Source organism: Nicotiana tabacum, chromosome 1 (assembly GCF_000715075.1).
Source record: "Nicotiana tabacum cultivar K326 chromosome 1, ASM71507v2, whole genome shotgun sequence".
Lineage (NCBI taxonomy): Eukaryota > Viridiplantae > Streptophyta > Magnoliopsida > Solanales > Solanaceae > Nicotiana > Nicotiana tabacum.
In genome coordinates, this window is record NC_134080.1 from 172,231,288 (window position 1) to 172,249,026 (window position 17,739).

General features: G+C 37.9%; 1 non-coding gene across 1 annotated transcript; it reads left to right on the forward strand.

The window, feature by feature from the left end:
- Positions 1-10,516: 10,516 nt before the first annotated feature.
- TRNAI-UAU (transfer RNA isoleucine (anticodon UAU)) lies at positions 10,517-10,589 on the forward strand. The gene has a single exon. It is a non-coding gene; the product is annotated as a tRNA-Ile (tRNA).
- The last annotated feature ends 7,150 nt before the right edge of the window (positions 10,590-17,739 follow it).

Genomic DNA, 17,739 nt, shown 5'->3' on the forward strand with positions numbered 1-17,739 from the left:
ACCTATTGTTGCAGTATATATTTTTTCCTTTTTGATTTATTAATTAATATGCTTCCTTTGTTGTTAGGCTATGTGCCAATTGAATTCTGAAAACAGGAAAAAACAAAAGTGGAAGCATCGAATGTGACCAATTAATTTTGCAAGAGTGCGTGTGGCATTGTTAATATTTAGTCGACACATTGTAATCTTACTTTTATTTCTTTTTGTACTTTGTCAGAACAAAGTGATATCTTTTTTATATCTTCTTTGATGTAATTTGTAGCGCGCAACCAAAGAGAACAATGAGGAACCATCAAAGTCTGAAATGTTTATTACAACTCGTACAAAGAAAGAGAAGGAAGTTCATACAAATACTCAAGTTGCAATAGTAAGTCATATTGCAATTTTAGTCTTATTATTGTACTAGAGAATTTGCCAAGTTTAATACTAAAACTCTAGAAGTAATACCACAATCTCACAGAAAACTAAGTTTTTGTAGTCGTATAAGAAGAAGTAGAGTCATTGTGTGTCTCCTACGATCTGTAAGAGTTCAACATTAGGTGTCTTCTATTTTTGCTTGGCCATTTGATTTACAAACTTTTGCGTCAAATAGAAGAAGGCATAACACATGATCCACACAAATTGAAGGAGTCTTTTTTACTCTTGCTTCATCACCGTTTCAAATCCAAAATGATGTTGTTATTACATAATAGAACAACAGTGGGCTAACCATCCTCTTGTTGAACACATCTTCCAACAAACAAAATTTCCATGCATATATACCTTTTTCCTCTTACACAAGGAATTAAAAGTGAGAGGGTACTGAGCATTGTCTGCAATTACTTTAATGAAATGAAAGGAGAATTCTTTAAAGCCTACAATGAGTATGACATGAGGTTGGAGTGAAAAACTTTGTGACAACATAGACAAAATTTCCTTTTTAAGCATGACTAAAAGCAAATAACTGGAATTATCACAAAATTCTTATAAGCAGAAGTGCATAATATATAATTCATATCTTACAGTGATTAAATATGACAACAACTTCTACTAAGATATCCTCTATTGGGAATAAAGGGTTAAACCTTGCTTAAATATCATGTGGCTGGAAAAGACACAGAAAGAATAAAATGTTAGAGGAAATGACATTTTGACTTAGGCATCAATAACATGATCCTTTTAATTTCTCACCTTTCTTTCTCTTCTTCTTTTGTTTTTGTATTGCATTTGTTCCAAGTCTTTTTTTCTCTTGCATTTGTTCATTGTTGCAAGTTTCCTATAACATAGGGAGGTGTCCTTTCAAAGTACCGCAGTTACTATTATTTAGTGTTGCAACTGTTACACTTTTTTAGAAGGAAGAGAAATGATTGTTAGTTCCCTTGCTTATTTCTTGAGCTTGCACTTATGTCCTTAAGCTGAAAACTCCCCACAACATGATCATGCTCTATATTTAAAGCATCAAAGGTGTTGAGCAGTTGATTTTCCTTGAATCCTCACATAGTGCACCTGTAAAGATTTCTGTGATAATCTGATTTTCATGGTCTGGATTTTTCTTTTTGTTATGTGATGGATGAGATCGAGTTACCTCTGTCCAATCTTGATCATTTAATTGATTCACAGCTTGAGAACCTGATTCTAAATTCTCATGCACAACAGATTTGTGCACATCAGTAGCAGCTGCAACTCCAAAACTTGACACAACTGTAGCACCTTTTGTAGCACTAGGAATATTAACTGATTTTTCACCCTTAGTTTTCTCAACTAGCTGCACCTCAAGACTCCTCTTCTCCCTGCTATATCATTTTCACAACCTGATGCAACAATAGGAACAACTCCCTTTGTACCATCATCAGCTTGGCCTGCAACATTATGTGTAATCCCGAAAGACTTAGGATTAACATGCACAAATCAATTATGTTTGTTTGAAACTTCATATTAAATTGGTTACGATCCTTGTCGCTGAAAACTCTATTGACATTCTTGGCTAAATTTTGAGGTCTGCTAAACTTTTTTTTATCTAACTTGACTTGTTGAAAGTTATTTTAGTGTTCGCTCTATCTTGACTTGTAAGTGATGTGCAAAAAATTTTTTTTTGACAGTCTGAACTTCAAAATCATCAAAGTTCCGGAGAAACAGCAGATGAAGAATATTTAGGGCTGTATTTGGAAAGGAGCAGCCTGGTCGGGTTAGATGCTATAGTAGATCGGTGACGACAAGCTCTTTGAAAAAAGATGAAGAAATCAACAAGCTTAAACAAAAGCATGCCAATGAAATAACTTCTCTCAAGGAAGAAATGAAGGAAATGATGAGAGAAGAAATGCGATGTTTTTTTAGTTAATTTGTGAAAAACAACCCTGGACTGGATTTTCATGATATACAAGGGTGTGTTGGATCTAATATTCCTTCACCAGTTGATGCAAGTAGTACACGAGCTATGAGAGGCCAAAATCTACCACATTCTTCTGGCTCAACTCACGCCCCAATTCTTGAAAAGGCACTTATATTTCCCAATTCCATAAACTACCTCAATCTTAACTTACAAAATCATGCTTTCTAACCAGTGTATACTACATATATGTTTCTTCCTAATTTTTAATTTTATTTTGATTGTGTAGGAAAATACGGGATATGCAATTGGATATGGTGGTCACAAATCAATTTGATTTATTAAAGTGAATGGTGAAGACCTTTTGAACAATTAGGATGTTTATTTTTATTGATTCTATAAATATGAATACATTTGGTTTTGTAGAGGTCTTTGCTAGTGAACTCTTGAACCAACAGTGCTTTATTACTATAGACAGTACACAAAGTATGTTTCTTTGTTGAAATTTATTTTAAGTATATGCATTTGAATTATTTTTATTCTATTACTTATTATCTAATTTAATGCTTGATATATATATATATATATATATATATATATATATATATATATATATATATATATATATATATATATATATATATATGTGTGTGTGTGTGTGTGTGTGTGTGTGTGTGTGTGTGTGTGTGTGTGTGTGTGGCCTGAGGCCGCAATTATAGTTTTTTAACCACAAAATTGTGGCTAATATAAGTATTTGAAAAATAATTTTGTAGAGTAGATAAAATCGCCACGCTTAAAAAGTGTGTCCATAAGGATTGTCAATCTGGCATTGCTACTGATAAATATTGCTCTAGAAGCCACACTTTGTAAGTGTAGCCTTTAACGTGACAAAGATCACGCTTCATAAGTGTAGCCTTATGTCATAAAAGCGTGGCTATATGAGACAATATAAGTGTGGCCTTTGTACCGTATCGGCCACACTTTTAAAGCGTGACTTCTAAGGCAACACCTACAAAGTGTGGCCAATAGTCAAAGGTTACGGTACTTTAGGCCACCCCCAAAAAAGCATTGCCTAAAGTCGTAAAGTGCTGCCTTTGCCCAAACGCTACACTTCTTAGCATCTTAGGCCACACTTCTCAGGGGTGGTTGTAGGCCTAAAATGTTGTAGTGCGGGAATCATATTCCCCATCTCTGATAGCAACTAGGTTAGCCTAGTGTAGCGTGTACCAAAAAAGGGAGGTATGCCGGTAGTGAAATGAGAAGAACGAGTTGTTCTCTACACGAGCAGTCACAGGTTGGCGAATCTGTATGGATTATAGGAAGTTGAACTTGGCTACCAGGAAGGACCATTTCCCACTGCCATTCATCGATTAGATGCTAGATAGATTGGCAGGGAGGTCCCACTTTTGCTTTCTGGATGGGTACTCGGGGTATAATCAAATTTCCATTGCCCTAGAGGATAGAGAGAAAATGTCGTTCACCTGTCCTTATGGAATGTATGCTTTTTGGCGAATAACGTTTGGCCTATGCAATGCACCCACCACATTCCAAAGGTGCATGATGGCCATCTTCATAGATATGGTAGAGGAGATAATGGAGGTTTTCATGGATGACTTCTTAGTGGTGGGGAATTCATTCGATGATTGCCTTGTGAACTTGAGGTGAGTTTTGAAAAGGTGTAACGAGACTAATCTGGTACTCAACTAGGAAAAGTACCATTTCATGGTACAGGAAGATATAGTCTTGGGTCACCTAGTGTCAAGTAAAGGTATTAAGGTGGATCGTGCAAAGGTTGATGTGATAGAAAAGCTTCCACCACCCAACTCCGTCAAAGCAATCAGAAGTTTTCTCGGGCACGCCGGGTTCTATAGGAGATTTATAAAAGATTTTTCCAAATTTGCTAAACCTTTGTGTAAATTGCTTGAAAACGATCACCCTTTTGTGTTTTCTGATAACTGCAGGGTAGCTTTTGAGGAATTAAAGAAGAGACTGGTAACAACACCTATCATAGTTGCCCCCAACTAGGAGCAATCGTTTGAGCTGATGTGTGATGCTAGTGACTATGCTGTGGGAGCAGTTCTTGGGCAGCAAAAAGATAAAATCATGCATCAAATATACTACGCAAGTAGAACGTTGAGTGGATCCCTGCTAAATTTTACTGTGACCGAGAAGGAGATGCTGGCAGTGGTGTTCGCATTTGACAAGTACAGGTATTACCTGATAGGCTCAAAGGTAATTGCTTATACTGACCATGCTGCTCTCAGGTACTTAATTAAAAAGAAGGAGTCAAAACCACGCCTGATTCGATGGGTCCTACTGCTGTAAGAATTTGATGTGGATATCCGTGACCGAAAGGGAACGGAAAACCAAGTAGCTGACCTTTATCCAGGCTAGAAGGAGTTGAAAAGAAGGTTGAGGTAGAAGAGATTCTGGAAATTTTTCCAGATGAACAACTACTAGCCACGAGTCTCGAGGAAGCACCATGGTATGCAGACATTGCAAACTACCTGGCGAGCGATATTGTTCCTTATGACATTTCCTCTATTCAAAAGAAAAAGTTCTTCCGTGATTGTCACATGTATTATTGAGATGAGCCTTATCTGTTCAGGATTTGTGTTGATAACATGATCCGGAGATGTATCCCTGAGATAGACTAGTCTTCTATTTTGCAAGCATGTCACGTATCCCCATATAGTGGGCACTTCGTGGAGTAAGGACAGCTGCAAAAGTGTTGGAGTCGAGGTTCTACTGGCCAAAACTATTCAAAGATGCACATCTATGGATAAAGGGCTGTGATGAATGCTAACAAACCGGGAACATTTCCCGCAAACATAAGATGCCCATGAACCCAATTCAGGAGGTAGAAGTGTTTGATGTATGGGGGATCGATTTCATGGGGCCGTTCATTAGCTTATATGGCAACAAGTACATACTCGTCGTTGTGTACTACGTGTCCAAATGGGTAGAAGCTGCAGCACTCCCTATAAATGATGCAAAGGGGGTGATTGGTTTTCTGAGAAAGAACATTTTCACCCGATTTGGCACCCCAAGGGCAATAATCAGTGACGGAGGCACTCACTTTTGCAATCGAGCCTTTAAAAAGTTGTTGGAGAAGTATGATGTAAGCCACAAGGTGGACACCCCATATCATCCACAAACAAGTGGGCAAGTGGAAGTCTCGAACAGAAAGAGTGTGCTGACTAAAACTGTGAATGCAACTAGAACAGATTGGGCAAGGAAGTTAGATAATGCACTTTGGGTGTATCGAACCACTTTCAAAACTCCAATTGGCATGTCGCCATACAAGTTGGTGTTTGGGAAGTCGTGTCATTTACCCGTAGAGTTGGAGCATAGAGCTTGGTGGGCATTGAGGTAGTTGAATCTTGATAGTGAAGAGGCAAGAACAAGTAGAGTAACGGAATTACACGAGCTTGATGAGTTTAGATATCACGCTTTTGAGAGAGCAAGATTATACAAGGAGAGAATGAAGATGATACATGATAAGAATATTATTGAGCAGAATTTTAAACCCGGAGATACGATATTGCTATACAATTCCCGCCTGAGGTTATTCCCCAAAAAATTGAAATCACTATGGTCAGGGCCTTTTTGTGTGGTTGAAATTCACCCCATAGGCGTTGTAGATATTGTTGCGAGTAATGACTCTCGCACATTTAAAGTCAATGGGCATAGGTTGAAACATTATGTGGCCATGGAGGAAGAAAAGGAAGTGTCAGTGACCCATTTAATCGATCCTCCAAAGTTGAGCGTACTTTAAATACGCTTATATGCGTCGTGCCGCGACATTAAATCAGGCGCTTCATGGGAGGCAACCCATTGATTTGTTGTATTCGTCGTGCCACAACATTAACTAAGACGCTTGTTAGGAGGCAACCCAATGCGTAGTGATTTTTAGTGTAGGTAGAATTTGTTATTTTTATTTTTATAAGTACTAACAAGTGCAGGTGAGCTTGGGTGAGTATAAGTCCACCAAACCTGAAGGATTTCCTGAGAAATTTTGGCGCCCAGGTGCGCGGCCGTGCTCAAACTGTGCACGTAGCTCCGCCTGCCGCTTTAGTTAAAGTTATTTTTCTTTATTTATTTGTTTTGTTCTTTTGATTCTAATATTCTAACTTACCCCAATCCACTATCTCTCTCTCTTAATCTTATTCATGCCTAACACCTAAACCTCCCCTTACAAATAAAAAAAACACAATCTTTCCCTTTTTCCCAAAGAACCCCAACCCTCATACTCCCACATTAACGATCAAATCACACCCACTCCACCCTCTTCTACCCTAACTACAACTGTACCAGGTAAGGTCACTTGTTTCAATTATTGTTGGGATATTTGAGTTCTTGGTTATGTAGTAGTTTTCTTTTTTTCTTTAGTAGATTTCTTTTGTAGTGTGCTCTTGTATGTTAGTGGGTTTGTTGAGGTTGTCGTAGATGTATCTCTTGACATGTGTGGTTGAAAATGGAGAAATTGTGGTTGAGTTTGGCTTATCACTTTCTTAATTGGGGACTCCGGTGAATAGTGTATACAAAGTATTTGTTAAAATGCCACAATGAGTTGTTAATGTAAATTGTGACCAATTGTATGGATGAAGTCTGAGTAACTACCTCTGGTTCACATCTCTTGTATTTCGCTGTTGATGTTCTTTATTTCAGGTATTATAGCGCCCTCCAAGAAATGTCGGACCATTGGTGCTTCCTCCAGTGGCCAAGCTGGATCCTCCAGAGCACGTGCTTCAACTCCTGCTCGTCCGTATGATAGTTACAGGTCCGTCTCCAGCGCAACTCAGGACCGTTTTGGTACAAAGCATCCAAGAAGCCCATACCGGAGAGGGGTATTGATATAGGGTCTCTCCAATATAGTTGTCCCGACTTGTACAATGAGTTGGTCCGGTGCGGGCTGGATATTTTCTTTAAAGAACAGGATGAAGCAAATTTGATGGTTGTGCACGAATTTTATGCCAACATTAAAGAACATGTGAACGGTGTGTGCACATTGCTCAAGAAGAATGTGGAAGCCTCTGTTGAGGCCATTCAGAGAGCATACTGGCTTCCCGCATCTGTGGCGGAGGCGGAGGACTACTATGAAGCCCATGGTAGACGATACACCACGTGGGATTTGTTCTTTAAAACGATATGTGTGCCTAGAAAGGAAGTTGTGTGGATTATACATGGGCATAGTTCAATTCGGCGGCACTAACCTTTAAAGGGAAGTGTTGGTTGTATGTCCTCAATAACCATCTACTCCCGTCCTCCAACATCACTGAAGTGAATGGTCATCGAGATGCATTGATTTGGTGTTTCATGAATGGACACAATTTTGACATGGCCAAGATTATTCACGAGGAGATGCTTACTCGTTGTTCGGTGAAGTGGTATGGTTTCTTCTTCCCTTCCCTAGTCATTAGGCTATGACGGGCAGCATGGGTGCTGGAGAACTTGAGCGTGGATGGAAAAGTACAGAAAGAGGCAAAGTTTTGAGCGGATAAGGTGACTATTGGGAAGGACCCTGTGGCACTTGGAGGTGCTAATAGTGATGACTCGGATGCACCTGAGGAGGGAGATGATGAACAAGAGGAAGTGGGAGCTGAGTCGCCCACCCATGAGCATGTTGCAGAAGCTGCAGAACCGTCTAGGGTCGGTCATGTTACTCAGTTAACGCCCTTAGAGCAGGAAATGGTAGGGATGCATACCACTATCACAAACTTGGGGACTAGAGTTGATGCCTTGGCCTCCCAAAATTCTAAATCAGAGAAGAAAATCATGGGTTGGCTGTGTGCATTGGGGCGTGCATGTCACCTTGACCCTGGCACTGTCTCCGATCAAGACTGATCTGTTAGGGAAGTTCCTTTACCTAGCATTGCTTTATTTGTATAACACGGGGACATGCCATCTTTTTAAGTGTGTGGTGGGGGATACTTCGTTTGTATGTTATATACATATATGAACATAGCTTGAACGTATGGTTCGACTTGTCCCGACGATGGATATCACTCGACGGGTTTCTTGAGGGTCTAAGTCGATATAAAAAAAGAGAAGAAACGATTTTCTTTTGTAGGTAGTGTATCAATTCCCTCTTGGTTTTTCTTTGGACCGCAGTTCTTTTCCAAGGATTTTGTTTGAACCAGGTGTAGTTATTTTTTATTTTTATTTTTAGGTACTTATGGGCTATGAGCTGAGATGGAAAGAGGATCTCTTAATGTTGTTATGCCTTGAATACAGTAGACAATTTAGTGTGACACTTAGTCTCAGTTGTTGATTCATGTTAGAGTGCCTTAAATTGTATGTTCTTAACTGGACTTAAGTACTCAGACGGGAGTGTTTTGATAATACAATCTAGAGTGAGTCATGTGCCATGTGTGTGTGAGATTTATTATATTGTGTGCACTGTATTTGATACCTAGAACTTGCCCTGTGTGTTTGTAAAGCTAAATAATAGTTTTGCTCAGTCTTGGAAGTGATATAGGCGTTTCTTTGTTGAACCAGATATGTATATGTTACTCGCCTAATTGTTATGTACCATAGTTAACCGCTTTGAGCCTGTAATCCTGATTCATTGGCAACCACATTACAAGCCTTATCCAATTGTTTGAATGAACCATCTATTTGAACCTTTTCACCTCCCATAAGCACTTGAATTGTGATGAACTGGTAAAAGATAAAGTGTGGGGTGGTTGGTTTAGCTTTTGAGTGGAACTGATGAAATTAGGAGAAAGGTGCACAGTTTTGAATAAGTAAGAGACTTGAATGAAAAAAAAGTTATATTATTGTGAAAAATATTCTTTGATAAGTAGTGGCTCTTGATTAAGTGTGCCTAAAGAAGCAGGGAGTTAATATATATTAATGTAAAGGTGGAGTCATGGTTCGACATAAGTGTGGGGTTCTGAATGTGAAAGTATATGTATTAAAGTTCTTAGCGAGGTGTAGTCACTCTTATATCCAAATGTATCCTACCCGTCCCTTAGCCTAAATTACAACCAAATAAAGTCTTATTTGATCCTAGACTGAATGAGCTCGATTAGTAGAGTAATACACTACGGGCAAGCCTATGGTGAATTTTGTGTGGCATATGAATGTTCTTTCTGAGAATGAGGGAATTTTGTCTATTTGAGTTCCTAATTGTTTTGAATGTTTATTTCTCGTGGAACTACTCTCGGTTGCGATGTGAGGGCACTTGATTCATGAAGGAAAGGTACATCTTGACCTATGTGTAGAGTAAGTGAGTAAGTTAGGAATATTGCGCGGCATGTGAGAGTGCCTTGTGATATGTTCATGGTGTGATGAGTTAGAGAAGTTGCTTAGCGAAGGAACCTCTGTAGAGTATGGTTGATTTCTCAGAGACGAGCAATGGTTTAAGTGTGGGGTGTTGATAATAGGCTATATTCATGTTGTTTAGCGACCATTTATGCCCCAACTTAGCTATACTTTATTGCTATATGAAGGTTAAATGACAACAAATGGCTCTAATTATGAATTTCGTGCTTTAAAGGAGCAAGTCCTGATTATGAGGACATTAAACAGTGTTTGGAGTTAATTCGGAGCAAGGAATGCCAATCGAAGGTGAGTGCACGTGAAAGAAGAAGGAAAAAATGGAAGACAGTTGAGCTCCATGAGCGCGGGCCAACCGGGGCCGCGCTCGGGCCTTGCTCGTCAGGCAGAAAAGAATGCAATATGAGCGGTCTAACCGCGGTCCGAGTGCGGCCGCAATCGTCACTCCGACAGACTTTATTTTAGGGGTAAATTCGTAAGTTCGAGGGCAACTCCCTTAACCTATAATAAGCCCAGCTCACCCGAAAAGAAGGTATCAAGGTTTTTGAAGAATTATTGAAGGCAAGAACAGGCAAGAGGCAAGGCAGAAGATTCGGCATAGAGTTGTACCTTTCTTCCTCTTGTTTTGATCACTAATGATGACTTCTACTATTATGATTGTGAAAACGATTATGAGTAGTTAAACTCTTAATCTAGGGTTTTGATGGAACCTCTTGAAAGATGAATTTCTTGATATGTTAATATAGATTTGCCGTAATATTTTCTCTGTTTGTTCAACTTTATTGTGATTGCTGTTGATTGAAGGCCCCTCAATCAGTTGTGCCTTATGTTCCAGAATATTCAGTATAATATTGAATAGTTAATAACTAAGATTCCAATTCCAATAGTTTAGTCAATTACTATGCATATAAGATTTCTGTAATGTGGGCTCGCTTAGCTCAGAGGTCAGAGCATCGCATTTATAATGTGATGGTCATCGGTTCGATTCCGATAGCCGGCTTTTCCCTATTCTTTTTTTTATTCCATTTTTTAGATGATTGATAATGTTCCTTTGAAATCAAAGAATATTGCCACGCTCTATTACCTAAGGTAAATTCTCATATCTTTTTTTATGAATATAATGAGCCTATCTTCTCTTCTTTGTTCATATTCCAAAAAGATATCGAATCTTATGTAAGACCAAAATATTCGGAGGACTCTTCTGAAATACATTATTCACAACAACCAGATTTTCGGCGAGGTATAATCAAAGGCTCTATGCGGGCTCAAAGGCCTATTTAGTATGCATTAATCGGGAGAGAGTGTATATTTAGGTAGTTGTCGAACAACACCACTCTTAACGTATATGAGGGATAAATACAAAGGGTTTAAATGTGTGATTAGAGATAACGAAACCTTGGGTGCGATCTAAGTGAGCTATAACTACGACCAGCTAGCGTAATTCAGGAGAATATGTCTAGTATATTATTGTAATTACTCGGAAAAGAGTTACGACAGTCAGATTGATCATGATCGATAGAGAAGACTTAGGCAAATTTATAGCAAACATAGCGGAAAGTATTCCGACAAAAGGGGAAATCAGAACCTTAGACCATTCTCATTCTTGCTTACAACCTGTTTATAGCTAGTTCTTAATTACTGCATTTTTATTATGTAATATTTAGTAAATAAACACCCAATTTTTTACTCAAATATCTCTAAAGATTGAATATGTGAATTTCTATGAGTCCAATTATTGTGATCGATAGGTTAATTCCCTGTGGGATTCGACTCTGGACTTGTTAACCGGAATATATTTGCAGTGACCGCTTTGTCCTTTTTATAAGGCATAGTTGGGCGTGATCAACATGCTAAAAGGGATACATGATACGAGAGATACATCAGAAATGATAACCAGAACAGTCAATATGCCTTTAACTAGTTAAAAATCAGTAAGCACAATGAAGAAAATTGCACGGCATCACTCTTCGTGCTTTTACTCTCAACCTCACAAGGAAACAATGATATTGCACGGCACCACCCTTCGTGCTTTTACTCTCACTCATAGTATAAATCAATAAATACGGCACGACATCACTCATCGTGCATTAACTCTCATAACATATCACGGCATCACCCTTCGTGCATTAACTCTCATAACATGTCACGGCATCATCCTTCGTGCATTAACACTCTCCGTTACCACATAAAGAGAAGAAGTAATAACATGGCGATAGGATTAACAAGTGCAAGCCTTACTTCAACAACGGTTCCACAATACCAATCTCAACTTGGAATCAGTGCTCAATTATCACAAAAGCCCGTAAACATGATAAGAATGATCAATTTAACAATTAACTAGTCTAAGCATGGATAACATGATCAAATTAGCAATAAATGCAAGGCACAAGTCCCACCCGCATGCTTTAACCCAACAACATATAGGTACTCGTCACCTCACATATACGTCATTCCCAACATCTAAACATGTAGAAAATGAATAAATAAGTCCTAATTCCTCAAGTCAAGGTTAACCACGACACTTACCTCGCTCCAAAGGATCAACTCAAAGCCCAACTACAGCTTTTCCTTTCAAACAAGCCTCCGAACCAATAGAATCTAGCAAATTACCAACCAAACGATTCAAATTAAGCCCTAGGAACTATCATGATTACAAAGAATTCAATTTAGGCCATTATTGAAAAAGTCAACAAAAAGTCAAGTCCCACGCCCCCTGGTCCAAACTCGAAATTTGGACCAAAACCCGATTACCCATTCACCCCCGAGCCTGATTATGTAATTTATTCTAGAATCCCACCTCAATTTGAGGTCTAATCCCAAATTTACAAAAATTCCTAATTCTACCCAAAACCCCAATTTCTACTATGAACACACTAGCCTTTAGGTTGAAATCTTAGGTAAAGTAGTGAAAGATTGAAAGAAACTAGTTTAGAATCACTTACCAATGATTTGGGAAGAAGAGTCCTTTGAAAAATCGCCTCCAGGGTTCTTAAGTTTGAAATTTTGAGAGAATGAATAAAAATCCCGTCTAACTCCTATTTTGATCGGTTGCAGATGTCGCATTTGCGACCTGGTGTGAACCCCTCAAATTCGAAGTTCTTCTCATCTCTGCTTTCTTCGCAAATGTGAAGAATCGTTCGCAAATGCGAACTCTGACCTTCTGCAATTGAGACCATTTTACCGTAATTGCGACACTACTTACCACAGCCCCACTTCGCAAATGCGAAGTTTTGTTCGCAAATGCGAACTCTGGCCACCCCAATTACTCTTCGCAAATGCGATGAATAGCACGCAAATGTGAATCCATCAGTGGCCGCAAATGCGATGCCTGATCTCGCAATTGCAAGGTCTGAGGCCCGCAACAAAAACTGAAGCACACCAGCAATGTTCTAAGTCCAAATTTAACTTTGTAGCCTATCGGAAACTCACCTGAGCCCTCGGGACCAAACATGCACATAAGTCTAAAAATATCATGCGAACTTGCTCGCTCGATCAAATCACCAAAATAACACCTAAAACTACGAATTGAACACCAAATAAAATAAAATTTTCAAGTATACTTTGAAACTTCTTTCACAACCGGATGTCCGAATCACGTCAAACCAACTCCATTTCTCACCAAATTTGATAGGCAAGTCATAAATATGGTATTGGACCTATACCGGATTTCGAAACTAAAATACGGACTCGATATCCAAAAGTCAACCATTGGTCAAACATTTCAAATTCATTATGCCTTTAACTTTCAAATTTCAACAAAGTCTGATAACTCAAGCTAGGAACTTCTAAATTTGATTTCAGACATATGCCTTAATCCCAAATCACGATACAGACCCATCTGGACCGTCAAAATATGAATCCAGGTCCGTTTGCTCAAAATGTTGACCGAAGTCAACTCAAATGGATTTTAAGGCAAATTTTTTATATTTTCTCAGTTTTTAACATAAACGCTTTGGAGAAACACGCCCGGACTGTGTACGCAAAATCGAGGAGAGCTATAATGAGGTATTTGAGGCTTCAAAGTGCAGAATTAGTGTGGATATTATACCGTCAACCAAACATGGTATGAATTTAATCCCACACTAGGGGCGGCTCAAGTATACGCATGGCCAAAAGCAAAATTTAATATGAGGCCTAAATTTTTAAAAGAAAGTTATACGATATGTTTTTATTTAAAGTCTATTTTTCTAGGTTTTTGAGATACGGAGTATTAATAATTCTTTTTAATCGATTTCCCTAATTATTCATTTTCAATTAATAATATAGCCAACTCATTTAATCTTTCTTAAAATATTGTTAATTTTAGATAAGATTTTGTAGAGCAATAAAAGTACTGAACGTTTAAATTTCTTGGAGAAAGAAGGTGAATAAGAATATTAAAGAGAAAGACAGAAAATATGTTGGAGTTTCTGAAATATGAAGAGATCGGAAAAAGAAAGATTGACTTGGACAAAAGAAAGGGAGAGTAAAATTTTTACACGTTATCTAATAAAGGAGTAAGAAGTGAAAAATTGAAATGTTGGAAAAACTATTCATCTACCCATGTTTAAGTAAGTAAAATTATTACTTTATTTTTGTATCTAAAGAGCTTTCTTTTATTTTATATTAAAAACCTTTTGTATTAAAAGTACTAAATCTTATTTTTTGAATACGTATATAAACCTATTATTTTTAAAAAATGGGGCTCCCAAAAATTTGGAGGTCTAAGGCACAATCCTTACTACTCAACACATTAGAGGCGGTCCTGTCCCACATCTTATCTCACTTTATGAGTTGTTCGTTTGGTATGAGGTATAAGAAGGTATAGGGGTGATATAAAAATTTAATACCACCTTAATACTCTGTTTGGTTAGCAAACTAGGTATAATTTATCCTGGTACTAATTTTTACACCGGGATAACTTATACCTTATAGAGGATGGGGTAATTAGCATCGATATAACTTATACATTCTTCTTATAAATTATACAATTGTCATTCTTGATACAACATACCAAACAGTGAATAAACAACAATCCCAACATAACTTATCACAACATAACTTATACCGGCATAAACCCTATTCCACCCGAACTACCCCTAAGGGTATAATTATTCATATCTTATAAATCTTCCCAACTAGAAAATCCAGTTTGCTAAAGGTTCAGTTAATAACAAACTTGCATATGCCTTCACACATAAATCTAAGAAAGCCTCTCTGAAGCTTGAACTGAGAAATATAATTAATTACTCCGTACAGTAAGATCTTGATAGGTGGACTAGCTTATACTTGAAAAACACGAGACAGATAATATTCTCATAGTAGTGGTGGGCCAGGTGATCTCACATGACCTGCAGAAGTTTTCAGTCATTAGTTGGGATATGCATGTGATTGCAGCAACTGCTCAAATCAAGAAAGAAAGGGTCATCCAGAATGGCGTGACGGACGACGGAGGAACAAAGAGAAAAGAAATGCAAAAGAATCAAATTAGGCCTTGAACATTTCGCCTATGATAAAAGAGTATTAATAATTTGAGTAGCAACATATATATAGCAGGCATACATGGTCTAATTAACCTCCTTTACTTTTAATCGTCGTTTGACTTGAATACAAGCTATGCTTAGTATTAGGTAGGCTGAAATTAGTAATGTTGGGATTAATTATTCTGATACGATTTTTATTGACTGTTTGGTATGTTATATTAATTATGGAATTGTCAATTTTACCGTTTTATCATGTGATAACTTATTCTGGAATTATTATTCCATCTGACGGGTATAAGTTAACCCGATACTATTTTTAATCCTGGAGTATCTGTTGCCAGACAAGCCAACATTAGAATAGTTTTTAACCATTTTAAACAATTCATATTAAATAATAACTCAGCAACTGAAATAACTAAAATAGAATGAGGAAAAACGTAATAACAGCGATATCTAGATACAATCTCAGAACTGGTGTCACAAGTGCACGAGTGACTAGAATAATACAAACAATGGTCTGAATGAAAGTAAAACTGTCTGAGCAGTTGTATCTCAAGTCTCTGTCAGACAATCAATCTAAGCAATCTACTGACCGCCGTTGAGACCGGCCTCAATATCCGCACTAGAAGTGTAGAGTGTAGTATGAGTACAACCTATCTCATATACTTTATAAGTGCTGAGCCTAAACTCGACGAAGTGGTGTCGTGGCTAAGGCGGGTCATTTACAATAAGCTGCACATAGTATAACAATAATAACAAGAAAGGAAATGTAGAACGATAAGGCAGTTAACTGATGAAAATAAACTCAATTCTTGAAATCGGTAGCACCAGAAACATCGTGCCTCAGTACCTCGTATGGCAACACTAAAAGGTAACACAATGCAACAATGAATATAAAACACATAATCCGTTGCGGCGCAGAACCCGATCCCACCGTACAAACACAATCCTCCATTATTCCACCATATAAGTATAAATAATAACAAGTAAAATCCGTTGCAGCGCGCAACCCGATCCCACCATATAATTAGAATCAATATCATAATCCTCCCTTATTTCACCATATCAATATCACATATAAAATCTGTTGCAGCGTGCAACCCGATCCGGCCATATCAATATCAATCTTCCCTTGTTCCACCCGTTGCGACGTGCAACCCGATCCATAAACAAAATTAATAAATGTAATCAACTCAACAACTTAATTCACAAGAATCTCTGCGATTAAAGAATTATGAGAGCAAAACCATAAAGGAATCTCATACCGAGTCAAGAAATGCTACAATTAATACAATACAACAAGACAAGCCAAATATATGACAATTAAAGTATATAAGTAAGACAATTAAGGCAAGTAGTAGGTAATCGTGGAGCATGGAAGAAACGAGCATTTCAATATAAGGGAAAATAGTGACAAGTAACAAGTTAAGTCATAGGAAGCAATTAAGACATATAATAGTTAAGATAGGTTACAAAAAAATTAATAAAATACGGAAAACATGAAAATAACTACTTCGGCGGTGTATATACACTTGTCACCTCGCATATACGCTGCTACACATGTAAATTACATAACATATAGTTCAAGGGATCCTAATGCACTCAAATCAAGGTTAGACTCAACACTTACTTCGCTCCGCAAGAAATCAAAGCTCAACTGGGGCCTTTTCTCTTAAATTCACCTTTGAACCAACCAATTCTAATCAAAATCGGCTTAATATCAACAAACAATGCAAGAAAAATTAATTACAATACGTAAAGCTAAGATCTTTACACTTTTTCAAAAGATTAAACAAAAGTTAACCCCGGGCCAGTTTGGTCAAAACTCGAAATTCAAATCAAAACCCAATTATCCATTCACTACAACCCCGATTTTGCAATTAGTTTCAAAATCCGACCTCGATTTGAGGTCTAAATCTCAATTTTACAAAAACATCCAATTCTTCCCAAATTCCTAATTTTCTACCCTAAAAAAGCATAGATTAAAGTTAGAAATCAATGGTTGTTGATGGAAATGGAAGAAAAGGAGTTAACCTATATGAACCTATGAATTGGTAATGAATTTTCTCTTCAAAATCGCCTCTAGGCTGAGCTCTAATGAAAAGATGGTAAAAAATGGGTGAAATCTCGTGTTTGAGATATTTTAAAGTTTGGGAATTAGGTGTTCATCGCGTTCGTGAGACACCTGATGTGATCACGAAGCAGCAGTGGCCAAAGGCCTACGCGTTCGCGAGGGGATTCACGCGTTTGTGATATTCTTTCCCCTCTGGCCATCGCATTCACGAGCCTTGGCTCGCATTCGCGTAAAGCAAACCCTCTATCCCCCTCCTAGGTTCCTTACTCTTCGCATTCGCGAAGGGTGATCCCACCATAGCTTCGCATTTGCGTACAGAGCCTAGCGTTCACATAGAAAAAAACCTCCCTAGCCCAGATTACTCTTCGCGATCGCGAAGAAGGACACACCATATATTAGCAGTAGCACCCAAAACCAACAAATTCTTCTAAGTTCAAATGGTTCATATCCTATCTGAAACTCATCCGAGCCCCTCGAGCTCCAAACCAAGCGTGCACACAAGTGTAATAACATCATACGAACTCACTCGCGCGATCAAAACACCAAAATAACACCTAGAACCACAGATTAGACATTAAAATGTATGAAATTTTTAATGAAACTTAAGAACTTTC